Source organism: Limulus polyphemus, unplaced genomic scaffold (genome assembly GCF_000517525.1).
Source record: "Limulus polyphemus unplaced genomic scaffold, Limulus_polyphemus-2.1.2 Scaffold799, whole genome shotgun sequence".
NCBI classification, from domain to species: domain Eukaryota; kingdom Metazoa; phylum Arthropoda; class Merostomata; order Xiphosura; family Limulidae; genus Limulus; species Limulus polyphemus.
The window spans coordinates 292,023-297,051 of NW_013666409.1; positions in this window are offsets into that span (position 1 = coordinate 292,023).

The following is a 5,029-nucleotide window of genomic DNA, read 5'->3' on the forward strand; positions in this document are numbered from 1 at the left end:
TTCCACTGTCCAAAAACTGAGCGAATCTTGACTCGTCTGAGAACAATATGGGCTTCCAAAAGTCCAGAGGCTTTGTCATCATATCACTTGCCCACTTCTTTCGTCTGACTATGTTGACAGGTCTAAATGAGGGCTTCCGTCTAGCTGCTGTGCAACGATAACCCAATCTGTGGAGAATCTGTTGAACAGATTTTGGGCTCATCCCACCAACTTTGGCCACTTCTGCAGTCGTTAATCTGGGACCCATTTCGATGCTCCTCTTGACAGCCCTTTTTGTCCTCTCCGATGGACTAGGACGACCCGGACGCTGCTCAGTTGTTTCCTTGCCGTGTTTCCTGAACTGCACGATGATTCTGTTGACTGTCGAAAGCGAGATTCCCAAATTCTGCGAAATTTGTCGCTGACTTATTCCACCATCTGCTTGATCAACTATCCTTCCTCTAACAAAATCTGACAATTCGAGAGAACCTTGAGTTCTAGGCATGTTGTAGCACAAGATACATGCGGACCATTTTCATTTATATAGTGCTCTGTGAACACAAATTAGTTAGCATAAATCAGTTAAGTGATGAAAAATTAGGTGTCTATTTACTTGTGGCCACTCAGTGTACAGTCAATAATTAACAAGTATTTGTTTGTTATGAATTTCGCGCAAAGCTACACGAGGGCTATATGCGCTAACCGTCCCTAATTTAGCAGTGTAAGACTAGAGGGAAGGTAGCTAGTCATCACCACCTCTTTTACCAACGAATTGACCGTCACATTTAACGCCCTCACGGCCGAAAGAGCGAGCACGTTTGGTGTGACGGGGATTCGAACCCGCAGATTGCGAGTCGAGTGCCCTAACCATCTAACTTACGTTAACAAGTAAGTACCCAAACACAATAATTATTGGAGAATTGCAAAGGCGTCGATAGGCACTGGCACATGGGGCCTGTGCCCCAAATCACTAGTTCATGTCTTGAAAAATCAGAACAAAAAACCATGACCGCGCCCCGAATCTTTTAAGCACCTAGCGACGACTCTTCAAACAAACTCTCGTAAATTAAGATTAACATTAAAAACTTAAACGTACTGCACCCGGTTGGACAGTACCAACAACAAAATTCTTAATTATTTATCTGATCTAACTCTTTACCATCTAGTAGACATGTATAACCTGTCTTTAAAATCCGCCATTATTACAATAATTCTCAAGCAAACGAACAAAGATAATCGCCGGTTGAAAGTTATATAACTTAAACCTAAAACTTTTTTGGTTTATGAAAATGCAATCGAAGTATCATATAATTTAAGTTTAACCTTATTTAGTTTCTTACGCAGCTTGCCTATCTTGCGATGAAATATCATGGCTTGGATTTTAACGCAACACACCGCTTGTTTCACCAGTGAGATATCTGATCAAGTGACCTTTGTCCTTTATCTTTTGCAACAAGCGGAACGTGTTATGTGTCCCAGATAGCGACGTCATCAGTATACTAGTGTCTTTATATTATAGCATACGAAAAAATCAATCTTCGCTTATTTTTTATGTTGGTTGTTATAAACAAATTTTCTTTCGTTGGCTTATCAGTAAACTTTAGTTCTTATAAGGCTAAAGAGTTATACCCCATAGTACATACAGACCATTGTATGGCTTTGTGCTTGGACAAACAAAACAAAAAATAAATAAAAACAATTTAAAGGAATTAACGTTAAGTGCTGATAATAAACCTTCAAACATAATGTCTGCTTTTCTGTCTATTGTAGTTAAGCTCCATGTCTTCATAGCTTTAGATTTAAAAGCACAAACAACCTATTGTAATCACTTATGGAGTTTAAAATAGGTGTTGAAAATTAATGAACTTGTATAAAAAGCTAATGGGCACAAGTTCTTTTCTGTGATGAAATTAAGCAATTTTTATTTTCTTAAACTTGAAAAACAAGTATTTACCTCAAGTGTTCAGGTGTGAAAATTATCTATTAAACTTTATTACTGCAAAATAGTAAAACACAACTAATTCCATAACAATATTTTATTGAATAAACAACAAAAGTCCTAAAGGATCTGGTTGCATGAACTATTCTTTCAATACTTGGTGTTGGGGCATTACACATTCTTAGAAAAATACATATTTACTAGTTTTTACAGTGAGGTAACAAGAGATCATACACAAATACTTGTAATAGATGATTTTATTATATGTCCACAATATATACAATCATCAAATATAACACAGAAAAAACGATTTTATGTTTATTTAGTATTTTCAACACATTATGGTATTTTTTGATACCTCATCATAGAAGGCTTATCAAAAAATTAAGTTTTTTTCTTTATGCACAGCATTTTTAGATGCATTGTTGTTTTTAGCATAATCAGTTGGCACTTGCTTTCAGTTCTTGAAATAAATTATGTTAAAAATATTTATTTGTAGAATTCTCCACAAAATTAACTATTTTATAGCCTAAAGAAAAATGCTTTTACTTATTATTTCAATATCACAAAATGAACACCATTACACGTAAAAAAAAATTATTTATAATATTTAGGGGTTTTTGAGTCCTCTTTAATTCACCTATTTTGATTTAGGTGTGTGAATAATATGGCACTATGCCTAATTTATTATTCGATATTATACAGCAGATAAACTGTTTAATGATTCTATATGTATGTCACAGGTTTCTTTTCTCTTCTACCACAGATAAAATTGAAAAGAGAATTTGCAACATAGATGCCTAATGCACTCACTAATTGGCCATATATTATCTTTGTATAATATAAAAATATACAATTCAAGCTCAGTTTCATTAAAAGTTGCTAAATGTAAAATTTTCTATCACAGAATTTCACGTACATTTATTGAAATATTACAGTAAATTATATACTGAATATCAATCAATGCATGTAATATCAATCTCATTGTTTATTATTCAATATATATTGATTAATCAGATCTTTATTTAACAAAACTATAATCCAATATCTGTTGCTTAAAAAATCATCTTGATCGTTTTCAGTTTTTTTTACAACTGAAATTAGGCTTTTACATCATAAATTCTCTTTTAAATTTTACCACTGTTGAAAGAGAAAAGAAATTTGTGATATAAATATCAAAATATTCTTTAGTTTTCACTTTGACCAATTCTACACGAGTTTATCGCTACCTTACATTTATCATGAACCTATCAATGAAGACCACAAGTACAATCATTATTATTACAAAGCTACAAAGCACATTGTAGAACAAAAACCTCAGCAACAACTCTTTAGGAGGTTAGTTCTTTCATTATTAATTGCTAGCTTGTTGGATAAATACTAGAACAACTAAAAGTTTATTTCTTGAATTGTCTTTTAGAAAATGTCTTAGTTTTTTTGCACTAAATCAAGATATATATATTATAAAAAGAAATATGTATTGGGTAACACCACATCATCCACTACATAGAAAATTTCTCAATTTTAAAAGAAACATTCAAATATAAAAAAAATCCTAGCATAAATGATATATTGCTGTAAGGTCAAAATAAAAGAACTTTTGCAGACTAAAATGTCCAATATGAGCTTAGTTAACTGTCCATATATAATGCCTGCTAATTTACATGACTTGGAAAAAAACAACATGCCATTCAGTTTCTTCAGTTAACTTGACACTGTATTGTAGCATTCAAACTTTTTTTTTGTTATACATAACAATGTACACAAAGGCACATGCAACACACAATATAATGCATAGCACAAAATGTATTTTGAGTGCAAGGCTGCATAATAAACTTTCTTATTGAAAACACAATCATATAGTAACTGTAAATTATTATTCAATATAGATTAAAAGCTATTGAAATAGCAAATGCACCATAAGTTGTAAACTGGTAAATAAAATGATTAATATTAATATGATTATTATAATAAACCTAAAACACCATTATTGAATAAAAACCATAGTATTTGAAAAATTGTAAATACACTATAATTTGTAAACTAAGGAATTCAAAAAACTTGAAATAGGAATATAACTTTTATTGAAAACATTGCTATATAAATACAATTTATTTTGTTTAAATAGTTTCACTGGCAGAAATTTACTTAAGGTCAGAGATGTATTTCATAAGAAAACAAGACCAATACTGACCACAACACTGAAATTTTAATGTGACATTCATGTAACCATATAGATCATACAAGGGAGAAGCAAGAGCATTTAGCGGCTCATAACAGTAAACCTTGAATTTTATACAATGGATACTGTATCACAAATCACTGAAGTGTTATTCAAACTAAATGCATACGTTCAGTCACTCCCCCTTATGCAAGATACACAATTTAACAATACTAACAACAGAAGAAAAAATTTTTTGTATCTTCTACTTAATGTAGCACATTATCTACAAATACCACACCTTACAAAGTGTCTTTCATTTACTTTGTTTGTTTCATTAAGTTTACTATCTAATAGATATATTTTAACAAGAATCATTTCTCAAAACTACAGTAAAAATAGTTTTTATACAGCTTGTTTGTTTTTGGTGATATTTGTGTTAAGCTAGTCAAGGGTTATCTGTGCTAGCCACACATAATTTTGAACTGATGGACCAGAGGGAAGGCAACTTTTCAACATCACCTATTATAAACTCTTGTCCAACTAAATAGTAGAATCTCACAGTACTATTACAATGCACCCAAAGTGTGTAGTGTGATACTTTGTTGCTGGTAATAGAATGTGAAGACTGGACCTACAAATCCATAATCAAGCCCACTAATCACAGTCCCATGTCCTGTCCATTTCATATGGCATTAACATTTCTATTCTACACAGGTTAAGCCATTTAGATTATCATATGGTCAGAAGTGCCATGTCTGTCCCATTTCATATGGCATTAACGTTTCTATTCTACACAGATTAAGCCATTTAGATTATCATATGGTCAGAACATATATATATATATATATATATATTTATTTGTATAATATATAAAATATAAATTCATGTTCTACTTTTTATAAAATTGTTAAATTGTACATTTTTCTGTCATAGAATTTCGAGTACAT